Source organism: Durio zibethinus, chromosome 10 (assembly GCF_047325235.1).
Source record: "Durio zibethinus cultivar Kanyao isolate XHJ-2024 chromosome 10, ASM4732523v1, whole genome shotgun sequence".
Lineage (NCBI taxonomy): Eukaryota > Viridiplantae > Streptophyta > Magnoliopsida > Malvales > Malvaceae > Durio > Durio zibethinus.
In genome coordinates, this window is record NC_143171.1 from 14,516,533 (window position 1) to 14,532,048 (window position 15,516).

A 15,516-nucleotide genomic window follows, 5' to 3' on the forward strand; every position below is an offset into this window, starting at 1 on the left:
TTCACATTTTAACTACTTATTAATTTTTGGAATATTAATAAATTAATTTTTCTCATTTTAAATAGGCTTGTATGAATTGAAACAATTGTTTTAGTACAAAACAAAAGATCAAAATGATTTTAACTAAACAATTGTTTAAATAGTTGTAACTATTTGAATTTATTCAGAACATATATTTATTTTTTTAAATCTATTGGTTATTAATTTTTGAAATATTATTAAATTAGTATTATTTTTATTCTGGATAAGCTTTTATGAACTAAAACAATCATTTTATGTCAAAATAAAAGGTCATAACAATTTTAAATAAGTAATTGTTCAAATAGTCATAACTATTTGAACTTGCTTGGTAAATAGATTTTTTTTTTAAATCTCTTGCCTATGAATTTTTTGAAAGTTAATATATTAAGATTATGTTATTTCGAATAAGCTTGTATGATATCAAACAAATATTTTATGACTAGTCAAAATGATTTGAAATAGATAATTATTCTAATAGTTTTAACTATTTGAATTGGTTTAACAAACACAAATATTTTTAAATCTCTTATTTATTAATTGTCAAAATATTATTAAAATAGTATTATTTTTAACCAAATAAGCTGCTACAATCAGAAACAATTATTATATAGCAAAAAAAAGATCATAACAATTTGAGATTCATAATTGTTCAAATAGTCATAACTATTTGAACTGGTTTAGCAAACAAATTTATTTTTTAGATCTTTTATTTATTAATTGTCAAAATATTAATAAATTAGTATTAATTTTATTTCAAATAAACTTGTATGATAAAAAACAATTGTTTTATAACAAAACAAAAGGTCATAACAATTTGAAATAGATAATTGTTTAAATGGCCATAATTATTTTAACTGATTCGATAAACAATTTTATTTTTTAAATTTCTTACTTATTAATTTTAGAAATATTAATAAATTAGTATTGTTTTATTTCGTATATGCTTGTATTAACTAAAAAAATTGTTTTATGACAAAACAAAATGTCAAAACAATTTTAATAATTGTTTAAATAGTAATAACTATTTGCATATGTTTAGTAAATAGATTTTTTTTCAATCTCTTTCTTATTAATTTTTCAGATGTTAATAAATTAGTATCAATTTATTTCAAATGAGCTTGTATGAAATGAAACAATTGTTTTATGGCTAAATAAAATGTCAGAATGATTTGAAATAGATAATTGTTCTAATAGTCTTAACCGTTTGAACTGGTTCAATAAACAAATTTATTTTTTTAAATCTTACTTATTAATTTTTGAAATATTATTAAATTTGTATTATTTTAGTCTGAATAAGCTTGTACAAACAAAATAATTGCTTTATGACAAAATAAAGGTCATAATGATTTGAAATAGATAATCATTCATTGAGTCTTAACTATTTGAACTGTTTTGGCAATTAGATTTATTTTTTTAACTTTCTTGGTTATTAAATTAGTATTATTTTATTCCTAATAAAATCGTATGAATAGAATCAATTTTTTGATGACAAAACAAAAGGTTATAACAATTTGAAATTGATAATTATTCAAATAGTCAAAACTATTTAAAATGATTTGATCAACAAATTTACTTTTTAAATCTCTTACTGATTAATTTTTTAAATATTAATAAATTAATATTGTTTTACTTCAAACAAACTTATATGGACAAAAATTATTCTTTTATGACAAAACATAAAGTAATAACAATTTGAAAAAATAATTGTTCAAATAGTTATAATTATTTGAACTAGTTTGGTAAATAGAATTATTTTTTAAATCTCTTACAAATTTTTGTAATATTAATAAATTAGTTTTATCTTATTCCGAATAAACTTGTATAAGCTAAAATAATTGTTTATGACAAAATAAAAGGTCATAATAATTTGAAATATATAATTGTTCATATAGTCTTAACTATGTGAACTGGTTTGGCAAATGAATTTATTTTTTAAATCTCGTAGTTATGAATTTTTAGAATATTATTAAATTAGTATTATTTTATTTCAAATAAACTTGTATGAACAAAAATAATTGCTTTATGATAGAACAAAAGGTTATAACAATTTGAAATAGGTAATTGTTCAAATAGTCATAACTATTTGAACTAATGCAGGCAAATAGATTTATTTTTTAAATCCCTTGCTAATTCTTGAAATATTAATAAATTAGTATCAATTTATTTCAAATAAGTTTGTATATTGAAAAACAATTATTTTATGACAAAACAAAAGGTAATAACAATTTCTTTTCAAAGAAGCTTGTATGCTAAAAAACAATTGCTTTATGACAAAAATAAAGATAATTACGATTTAAAATAGATAATTATTCAAGTGGCCATAATTATTTGAATTGATTCAGTAAACTAATTTATTTTTTAAACCTCTAACTTATTAATTTTTGAAATATTAATAAAGTAGTGTTATTTTATTTTGGATAAGCTTTTATTAACAAAAACAATTATTTTATTAGAAAACAAAAGTTTATGACGATTTTAAATAGATAATTGTTCACATAACCATAATTATTTTAACTTGTTCAATAAATAGATTAATTTATTCAAATCTTCTACTTATTAATTTTTTGAATGTTAATAAATTAGTATTATTTTATTTCAAATAAGCTTGTATGAATTGAAACAATTATTTTATGACTAAATAAAAGGTCAAAATGATTTGAAATAGATAATTATTCTAATAGCCTTAACTATTTGAACTAATTCGGCAAACACATTTATTTTTTAAACTTCTTACTTATTAATTTTTTAAAAATTATTAAATTAGTATTATTTTTATCTAAATAAGCTTGTATGATCAGAATCAATTATTTTATGACAAAACAAAGATAATAACGATGTGAGCTTGATATTTGTTCAAATAGTCATAACTATTTGAACTGGTTCAAAAAATAACTTTAGTTTTTAAATCTCTTACTTACTAATTTTTTGAATATTAATAAAATAGTATTATTTTATTTCGGATAAGTTTTTATGAATTGAAACAATTGTTTTTTGACAAAACAAAATGTCACAATGATTTAAAGTAGATAATAGTTCAAATGGACATGACTATTTGAACTTGTTCGATAAACAAATTTATTTTTTAAATCTTAAACTTATTAATTTTTAGAATATTAATAAATTAGTATTATTTTATTTTGAACAAACTTGTATCAATAGAAACAATTGTTTTATGACAAAACAAAAGATCATAACAATTTGAAATAAATATTTATTTAAATAGTCATACCTATTTGAACTTGCTTAGTAAATATATTTATTTTTTAAATCATTTACTTATTAATTTTTAAAATTTTAATAAATTAGTATTATTTTATTTCGAATAAACTTTTATTAACAAAAACAATTGGTTTATGATAAAACAAAAGGCCATAATGATTTGAAATAGATAATTGTTCAAATAGTCATAACTATTTAAATGTGCTCAGAAAATAGATTTATTTTTTAAACTTTTACTTATTAATTTTTGAAATATTAGTAAATTCATTTTATTTTATTTTATTCATAATAAGCTTTTATTATATTAGTACTATGTTATTTCAAATAAGCTTGTATGAACATGAATAATTGTTTTATGACTGAATAAAAGGTTTATTTTTTAAATAACTGATTTAAACCATACATTTGTTCAAATAGTCATAATTATTTGAATGAGTTCAGTAAATAGATTTATTTTTTAAATTTCTTACTTATTAACTTTTGAAAGATTAATAAATTAGTATTATTTTATTTTGAATAACTTGTATAATAAAAAATAATTGTTATATGACCAAACAAAAGGTAATATTGATTTTAAATCGATAATTGTTGAAATGACCATAATTATTTGAACTGATTCGGTAAACAAAATCATTTTTCAAATCACTTATTAATTTTTGGAATATTAATAAATTAGTATTATTTTATTTTGAATAAGCCTGTATGAACTAAAACAATTGTTTTATGAGTAAACCAAATGTCATAATGATTTTAAATAGATAATTGTTCAAATAATCATAACTATTTGAATTTGTTCCATAAACAAATTAATTTTTTTAAACTCTTGCTTATTAATTTTTGAAATATTAAAAAATTAGTATTATTTTATTTTGGATAAGCTTTTATAATTGAAACAATTGTTTTATGTCAAAATAAAAGGTCATAATGATTTTAAATAAATAATTGTTCAACTAGTTATAACTATTTGAACTTGTTCTATAAATAGTTATTTTTTCAAATCTTTTGCTTATTAATTTTTTTAATGTTAATAAATTTGGACATAATTATGATCAAAAACAATTTGAAGGTCATGACAATTTGAAATAGATAATCGTTAAAATGGTCATAATTATTTTAAATGATTCAATAAACAAATTTTATTTTTTAAATTTCTTACTTATTGATTTAAGAAATATTAATAAATTAGTATTATTTTATTTTATCTATGCTTGTATTAACTAAAACAATTGTTTTATGACAAATCAAATGGTTATAACAATTTAAAATAGACAATTTTTTGAAATAGTAATAACTATTTGTACTTCTCGGTAAACAAATTTATTTTTTAAATCTCTTACTTATTAATTTTTGAAATATTATTAAATTAGTATTATTTTAATCCAAATAAGCTTATGCGAGCAAAACAATTGTTTTACGACAAAAGAAATGGTCACAATGATTTGAAATAGATAATTATTCATATAGTCTTAATTATTTGAACCGGTTTAACAATTAAATTAAGTTTGTAATTTCTTGGTTATTAAGTTTCATAATATTATTAAATTAGTGTTTTTTTATTTTGAATAAAATAGTATAAACAAAATCAATTGTTTGATGACAAAATAAAAGATTATAATGATTTGAAATAGATAATTTTCAAAAAGTCAAAACTATTTGAAATAGTTTGGTAAGTAGATATATTTTTTTAATTTTTTATTGATTACTTTTCTAAATATTAAAAAATTAGTATTCTTTTATTTCAAAAAAACTTATATTAACAAAAACAATTGTTTTATGATAAAACAAAAAATAATAATGGTTTAAAATAGATAATTATTCAAATAGTTATAATTTATTTTGAACGAGTTTGATAAAGAGAATTATTTTCTAAATCTCTTACTCATAAATTTTTGAAATATTAATAAATTAGTTTCATTCTATTTCGAACAAGTTTGTATGAGCTGAAATAATCATGTTATGATAAAATAAAAGGTCACAACAATTTGAAATAAATAATTGTTCATATAAACTTAACTATTTGAATTAGTTCAGCAAATAGATTTATTTTTTAAATCTCTTAGTTATTCATTTTTTAAATATTATTAAATTAGTATTATTTATTCTGAATAAGCTTGTATGAGCATAAACAATTGTTTTATGATTGAACTTAAGGTTATAATAATTTGAAATAGATAATTATTCAAATAGTCATAACTATTTGAACTAGTTCAATAAACTGATTTATTTTTTAAATCTCTTATTAATTCTTGAAAGATTAATAAATTACTATTATTTTATTTTGAATAAACTTGTAAGTTGAAAAACAATTATTTTATGACAAAACAAAAGGTAATAACTATTTGAAATAGATAGTTATTTAAATGGCCATAATTATTTGAACTGATTCAATATACTAATTTATTTTTTAAATCTATTACTTATTAATTTTTGAAATATTACTAAAGTAGTATTATTTTATTTTGGATAAGTTTTTCTGAATTAAAACAACTATTTTATGACAAAACAAATGGTCATAATGATTTTAAATAAATAATTGTTCAAATAGTCATAACTATTTGAACTTATTCAATAAATAGATTTATTTTTTCAAATCTTATGCTTATTAATTTTTTGAATGTTAATAAATTAGTATTATTTTCTTCCAAATAAGTTTGCATGAATTGAAACAATTATTATATGACTAAAGAAAAGGTTAGAATGATTTGAAATTGATAAGTATTCTAATAGTGTTAACTATTTGAACTGGTTTGACAAATACATTTATTTTTTGAATCTCTTATTAATTTTTGGAATATTATTAAATTAGTATTATTTTTACTTGAATAAGCTTGTATGATCAGAAACAATTATTTTTTGAGAAAACAAAGATCAGAATAATTTTAAATTGATATTTATTCAAATAGTCATAGCCATTTGAATTGGTTTGGAAATAGTTTTAGTTTTTTAAAATCTTGGTTATAAATTTTTGCAATATTAATAAAGTAGTATTATTTTATTTTGGATAAGTTTTTATTAACTAAAACAATTATTTTATGACAAAACAAAAAGTCATAACAACTTTAAATTGTTAATTGTTCAAATAGTCAAATCTAATGCTTGTTAATTTTTCAAATGTTAATAAATTAGTATTGATGTATTTTGAATAAGCTTGTATGAACTAAAATAATTGTTTTATGACTAAACAAAAGGTCAGAACAATCTGAAATAGATAATTATTCTATTAGTCTTAACTATTTGAACTGGTTCGAGAAACATATTTATTTTTTAAATCTCTTACTTACTAATTTTTGGAATATTATTAAATTAGCATTATTTTATTATGAATAAGTTTGTATGAAAAGAAACAACTGTTTTATGATGAAATAAAGATCATAAAAATTTGATATAGATAGTTTTTCAAATAGTCAACTATTTGAACTATTTCGATAAACGGATTTAGTTTTTGAATCTCTTATTAAGTTTCAAAATATTAATAGATCAGTATTATTTTATTCTCAATAATTTTGCATAAAAAAAAGCAATTGTTTTAGGACAAAATAAAAAGGTCATAAAGATTTTAAATAGATAATTGTTGAAATGGACATGATTATTTGAACTTGTTCAATAAATAGATTTATTTTTTAAATCTCCTACCTACTAATTTTTAGAGTATTAATCAATTAGTATTATTTTATTTCGAATAAACTTGTATGAATAGAAAAAATTATTTTAGGAAAAAAATATCATAATTATTTGAAATAAATAATTATTCGACAGTCATAATGATTTGAACTAGCTTGGTAAACATATTTACTTCTAAAATTTTTTACTCATTAATTTTTGGAATATTAATAAATTAGTATTATTTTATTTCGAATATAGTTGTATGAATAGAAACAATAGGTTTATGACAAAACAAAGGGTCAAAACTATTCAAAATAGATAATTATTCAAAGAGTCATAACTATTTAAACGTGTTCAAAAACTAGATTTATTTTTAAAATTTTTACTTGTTAATTTTTAGAATATTAATAAATTTATATTATTTTATTTGAAATATGCTTGTTTTAATAGAAACAATTTTTTATGACAAAACAAAATGTCATAATGATTTGAAATAGATAATAGTTCAAATGGAGATCACTATTTAAACTTATTCGATAAATAGATTTTTTTAAAAATCTCCAACCTATTATATTTTAAAATATTAAGTGATTAGTATTATTTTATTTCGAATAAACTTGTATGACTAGAAACATACGTCTTATGAAAAAACTTAATTGTTTGAACTGGTTTGACAAACATATTTATTTTTTAAATCTCTTACTTACTAATTTTTAAAATATTAGTAAATTAGTATTATTTTAATATGAATAAGCTTGTATGAAAAGAAACAATTGTTTTATGACAAACTAAAGATCATAACAATTTGATATCGATAATTATTCAAATAGTCATAACTATTTGAACTGTTCAAGTAAACAAATTTAGTTTTTAAATCTCTTATTAATTTTTAAAATATTAATAGATCAATATTATTTTATTTTGAATAATTTTGCATGAACAGAAACAACTGTTTCATGAGAAAATAAAAAAGTCATAATGATTTGGATAGATAATTATTCAAATAGACATGACTATTTAACTTGCTCAATAAACATATTTATTTTTTAAATCTCCTACCTACTAATTTTTAGAGTATTAATTACTATTATTTTATTCCAAATAAACTTGTATGAATAGAAAAAATTGTTTTAGGACAAAACAAAAGAAAATAACTATTGGAAATAAATACTTGCTCAAACAATCATAACGATTTGAACTAGCTCAGTAAATAGATTTATTTTTAAAATTTTTTACTTATTACTTTTTGAAATATTAATAAATTAGTATTATTTTATTTCAAATATGCTTGTATGAATAGAAACAATTGGTTTATGACAAAACAAAGGGTCATAACTATTTGAAATAGATAATTGTTTAAAGAGTCATAACTATTTGAATGTGTTTAGAAAACATATTTATTTCTTAAATTTTTACTTATTAATTTTTGGAATATTAATAAATTTATATTATTTTATTCAGATAAGCTTGTTTGAATAGAAACAATTATTTTACGACAAAACAAAATGTCATAACGATTTGAAATAGATAATAGTTTGAATGGACATGACTATTTAAACTTGTTCGGTACATAATTTTTTTTTAAATCTCCAACTTATTAATTTTTAGAATATTAATTGATTAGTACTATTTTATTTCAAATAAACTTGTATGAATAGAAACATACGTTTTATGACAAAACAAAAGATCATAATAATTTGAAATAAATAATTATTTAAATAGTATTATTTTATTTCAAATAAGCTTTTATACACAAAAACAATTGGTTTATGATAAAACAAAAGGTAATAACAATTTGAAATAGATAATTGTTCAAATAGTCATAACTATTTGAACGTGTTCAAAAAATAGATTTATTTTTGAAATGATTACCTATAAATTTTTGGAATTTTAGCAAATTTAAATTATTTTATTCAAAATAAACTTGCATGAATACAATCAACTATTTTTTTGACAAAACATAAGGTCATAATGTTTTTTGATAGATAATTGTTCAAATAATCATAGCTATTTGAACTTATTTTGGAAATAGATACTTTTTTAATTCTCTTACTCATTAATTTTTAGAATATTAATAAATTAGTATTATTTTACTTCAAATAAGCTTATTAAAATTGAAATAATTCTTTTATTACAAAAGAAAATGTCATAATAATTTGAAATAGATAATTATTCAAATAGTCATGACTATTTGAAGTTATTTGGTAAACATATTTATTTTTTAAATCTTTTACTTAATAAAACATTAATAAATTAATATTATTCTAATCCAAATAAACTTGTATGAATAGAAACAATTGTTTTATGACAAAACAAAAAGTCATAACAAGTTGAAGTAAATAAATTGCTCAAATAGTCATAACAATTTGTACATGTTCTTTAAACAACTTTATTTTTTAAATATTTTATTTATTAATTATATTAATATTAATAAATTTATATTATTTTATTCGAAATAAGCTTGTATGAACAGAAAAAATTATTTTATGACAAAACAAAAGGTTATAGTAATTTCAAATAGATAATTGCTCAAACAATCATAATTATTTAAACTTGTTCAGTAAACAAATTCATTTTTTAAATCTCTTTATTATTAATTTTGAGATTATTAATAAATTAATATTATTTTATTTTGAATAAGCTTATATGAAATGAAACAATTCTTTTATGACAAAACAAAAGGTCATAACAATTTGAAATAGATAATTATTCAAATAGTCATAATTATTTGATCTAGTTTGGTAAACATATTTATTTTTAAATTTTTTTACTTATTAATTATTGATATATTAATAAATTAGTATTAGTTTAACTAATAAGCTTGTATGAATAGATTTTTTATTTCAAATAAGCTTATATAAACTGAAACAATTCTTTTATCACAAAACAAAAGGTCATAATGATTTGAAATAGATAATTAATCAAATAGTCATAATTATTTGATCCAATTCGATAAACATATTTATAGTTTAAAATTTTTACTTATTAATTGTTGATATATTAATAAATTAGCATTAGTTTAATCCAAATAAGCTTGTATGTGCAAAAATAATTGTTTTATAAAAAAAAGTCATAACAATTGAAATAAATAATTGCTGAAATAGTAATAACTATTTAAACTAGTTTGATAAATAGATTTATTTTTTAATTCTCTTATTAATTTTTAAAATATTAATAGATTAGTATTACTTTATTCCTGAACAAACTTATATGAATGAAAACATTTGTTTTATGACAAAACAAAAGGTCATAATGATTTGAAATAGATAATTGTTTAAATAGTCATAACTATTTAAACTAGTTAGGTAAACATAATTATTTTTTAAATCTCTTACTTATTAGTTTTTGAAATATTAATAAATGCATTTTATTTTATTCCAAATAAGCTAGTATAAATTAAAAAAAAAACACTTATTTTATGACAAAACAAAAAGTCATAACCAATTGAAATAGATAATTGTTCATAGTCCTAAATATTCGAACTGGTTTGGCAAACAAATTTATTTTTTAATTCTCTTAGTTATTAATTTTCATAATATTATTAGATTAATATTGTTTTATTCCGAATAAGTTTGTATGAACAAAAATAATTATTTTATGACAAAACAAAAAGTTATAATAATTTGAAGTTTACAATTGTTCAAATAGTCATAACTATTTAAATTAGTTCAGTAAACAGATTTATTTTTTTAAATCTTTTATTAATTTTAGAAGGATTAAGAAATTAGTATTATTTTATTTCGAATAAGCTTGAATGTTCAAAAACAATTGATATATGGCCAAGAAAAAGGTAATAACAATTTGAAATAGATAATTATTGACATGGCCATAATTATTAAGTTGATTTAGTAAACAGATTCACTTTTTAAGTCACTTACTTTTTAATTTTTGAAATATTAATAAATTAGTATTATTTTATTTTGAATAAGCTTGTACGAACTTAAACAATTATTTTATGACAAAATAAAAGATTGTAACAATTTGAAATAGATATTTGTTTATATAGTCTTAACCGTTTGAACTACTTTAGCAAATAAATTTATTTTTTAAATTTCTTAGTTATTAATTTTTGAAATACTATTAAATTAGTATTATTTTATTCTGAATAAACTTATACAAACTCAAACAATTATTTTATAACAAAACAAAAGATTATAGCAATTTGAAATAGATAATTGTTCAAATTGGAACTGGTTTAGTAAATAGATTTATTTTTTAAATCTCCTACTTATTAATTTTTGAAATATTAATAAATTAGTATTATTTTATTTCGAATAGGCTTTTATGGTGAAAAACAATTATTTTATGACAAAACAAAAGTTCATAACAATTTGAAATAGATAATTGTTCGAATGGCCATAATTATTTGAACTAATTTGATAAATTGATTTATTTTTTAAATGTCAACTTATCAATTTTTGAATAATATTAAAGTAATGTTATTTTATTTTGGATAATAATATTTTGAAAATTAATAAGTAAGAGATTTAAAAAATAAATTTGTTTACCCAACCAGTTTATATGGTTAAGACTATTAGAGCAATTATCTATTTTTAATCATTCTAACTTTTTGTTTGGTCATAAAATAATTGTTTCAGTTCATACAAGCTTATTCGGAATAAGATAATACTAATTTATTAACATTTAAAAAATTAATAAGAAAGATATGCACAAAAAAATAAATCTATTTATCAAATAAGCTCAAATAGTTATTTCTATTTGAACAATTGTCTATTTAAAATCATTATGAACTTTTGTTTGGTCAAAAAATAATTGTTTCAATTAATACAAGCTTATACTAAATAAAATAATATTAATTTATTAATATTTCTAAAATTAATAAGTAAGAGATTTAAAAAATAAATTTGTTTGGTGATTTGAACAATTATCTATTTCAAATCATTATGACCTTTTGTTTTATTATAAAACAATTGTTTTTTATCATACAAGCTTATTCCAAATAAAATAATGCTAATTTATTAATATTTCAAAAATTAATAAGTACAAGATTTAAAAAATAATTGTGTTTATCAAATCAATTCAAATAGTTAAAACTATTAGAATAATTATCTATTTCAAATTGTTCTGACCTTTTTTTAGTCATAAATATTTCTTTCATATCATTCAAGTTTATTTAGAATAAAATAATCCTAGAATATTAATATTCAAAAAATTAATAACCAAAAGATTGGAAAAAATAAATTTGTTTACTGAATAAGCTCAAATAGTTATGACTATTTGAACAATTACTTTAAAAAAATATTTTATGACAAAACAAAAGGTTATAGTGATTTGAAATAGATAATTATTCAAAGAGTCATAACTCTTGAAAATTGATCGATAAATAGATTTAGTTTTTAAATTTCTTATTAATTTTTGGATTATTAATAAATTAGATTTATGTTATTCCAAGTTAGCTTGTACAAACAAAAATAATTGTTTTGTAACAAAACAAAAGGTTATAATGCTTTGAAATAGATAATTGTTCAAACAATTAAAACTATTTGTGTTGGTCAGGCCAACAGATTCATATTTTAAATCTGTTACTTATTAATTTTTAGGATATTAACAAATTAGCATTACTTTATTTTGAATAAGACTGTACCAATAGAAATAATTGTTTTATGACAAAAAAAATGGTTATAATGATTTCAAATAAATAATTGTTCAAATTGTTATAACTATTTGAACTAGTTTGGTTAATAGATTTACTTTTTAAATCTCTTATTAATTTTTAAAATATTAATAAATTAATATTATTTTATTTTGAACAAACTTATATGAAGAAAAACATTTGTTGTATGATAAAATAAAATGTCATAACGGTTTGAAATAAATAATTACTCATACAGCTTTAACTATTTGAATTGATTTGATAAATAGATTTATTTTTTAAATCTCTTATTAATGTTCAAAGTATTATTTTATTCTGAACAAACTTATATGAACAAAAATATTTGTTTTATGACAAAACAAAAGGTCATAACGATTTAAAATAGATAATTGTTCAAATAGTCATAATTATTTGAACTGGTTAGGCAAACAAAATTATTTTTTAATCTCTTTTTAATTTTTGAAATATTAATAAATTTGTTTTATTTTATTTTGAATAAGCTAATATGAATTAAAAAAGTTATTTTATGACAAAACAAAAGGTCATAACGATTAACTATTTGATTTGGTTCAACAAACAGATTTTATTTTTTAAATCTCTTAGATATTAATTTTTAAAATATTATTTGATTAGTATTATTTTATTCCAAATAACGATTTGAAATAGATAATTGTTGAAATGGCCATAATTATTTGAACCAATTCAATAAACAGATTCATTTTTTAAATCACTTTTTAATTTTTGAAATATTAATAAATTAGTATTATTTTATTTCAAATAAGCTTGTATACTGAAACAATTGTTTTATGACAAAATAAAAAGGTCATAACGATTTTAAATAGACAATTGTTCAAATAGTCGTAACTATCTAAAGTTGCTCAATAAACAAATTTATTTTTTTAAACTTTTGCATAATAAGTTTTGAAATATTAAGAAATTACTATTATTTTATTTTGGATAAGCTTTTATGAATGAACCAATTGTTTATGTCAAAACAAAAGGTCATAACAATTTTAAATAAATAATTGTTCAAATAGTCGTAACTATTTGAATTTGTTTCGTAAACAAATTTTTTTTCAAATCTTTTGCTTATTAATTTTCTAAATGTTAGTAAATTTAGATTATTTTACTTCAAATAAGCTTGTAAGATATGAAACAAATATTTTATAACTAAACAAAAGGTTAAAACAATTTGAAATAGATAATAAATTCTAATAATTTTAATTGTTTGAATTGGTTCGACAAACACATTTATTTTTTAAAGCTCTTATTATTAATTTTCAAAAATATTAATAAAGTAGTATTATTTTATTTTGGATAAGCTTTTATGAACTAAAACAATTATTTGATGAAAAAATAAATGGTCATAATGATTTTAAATATATAATTGTTCAAATAGTCATAATTATTTAAACTTGTTCGATAAAAAGATTTATTTTTTCAAATCTCATGCTTATTAATTTTTCAAATGTTAATAAATTAGTATTATATTATTCTAAATAAACTTGTATGAGTTGAAACAATTATTATATGACTAAACAAAAGGTCAAAACAATTTGAAATAGATAATTATTCTAATAGTTTTAACTATTTCAATTGGTTCAACAAACACATTTATTTTTTTAAATCTCTTATTAATTTTTAGAATATTATTAAATTAGTATTATTTTTATCTAAATAAGTTTGTATGATCAAAAACAATTGTTTTATGAAAAAACAAAGATCATAATGACTTAAGATTGATATTTATTCAAATAGTTATAACTTTTTAAACCGATTAAAAAATAGTAGTTTTTAAATCTCTTGCTTATTAATTTTTAAAATATTAATAAAGAAGTATTATTTTATTTTGGATAAATTTTTATGAACTAAAACAATTGTTTTATGACAAAAAAAATGTCATAAGAACTTTAAATAGATAATTATTTAAATAGTCAAACTATTTGAACTAGTTCGATAAACTGATTTGTTTTTTCTAAATCTCTTGCTCATTAATTTTTTTAATGTCAATAAATTAGTATTATTTTATTCTAAATAAGTTTGTATGAACTAAAGTAATTATTTTATAACTAAATACAAGGTCAGAATGATTTGAAATAGATAATTGTTCCAATAGTCTTAATGATTTGAATTGATTTAGCAAACACATTTTCTTAAATTCTCTTACTTACTAATTTTTGAAATATTATTAAATTAGTATTATTTTAATGTAAATAAGCTTGTATAGAAAGAAATAACTGTTTTATGACAAAAAAAAAGATCATAACAAATTGAGATAGACAATGATTCAAATAGTGATAAATATGTAAACTGTTTTGATAAACAGATTTAGTTTTTAAATCTGTTATTAACTTTCAAAATATTAATAGATCAATATTATTTTATTTTGAATAATTTTGCATGAACAGAAACAATTAATTTATGATAAAACAAAGGTCATAATGATATAAAATAGATAATTGTTTAAATGGACATGACTATTTGAACTTGTTCGGTAAATAAATTTATTTTTTAAATCTCCTACCTATTAATTTTTATAATATTAATAAATTAGCTTTATTTTATTTTAAATAAACTTGTATGAATAGAAACAATTGTTTTATGACAAAACAAAATATCATAACTACTTGAAATAATAATTGTTCAAATAATCATAACTATTTGAACTTGCTTTATAGACAGATTTACTTTTTTAATTTTTTACTTATTAGTTTTTGGAATATTAATAAATTAGTATTATTTTATTTTGAATATGTCTGTATGAACAGAAACAATTAGTTTATGACAAATCAAAAGGTCACAACTATTTGAAATAGATAATTATTCAAATAGTCATAACTATTTGAACGTGCTCAGAAAACATATTTATTTTTTAAATTTTTACTTATTAATTTTTGGAATATAAATAAATTTGTATTATTTTATTTGAAATAAGCTTGTATGAACAAAAAAAATTATTTTATGACAAAACAAAATGTCATAATGATTTGAAATAGATAATTGTTTAAATAGTCATAACTATTTGAACTTGTTCGATAAACAAATTCATATTTTAAAAC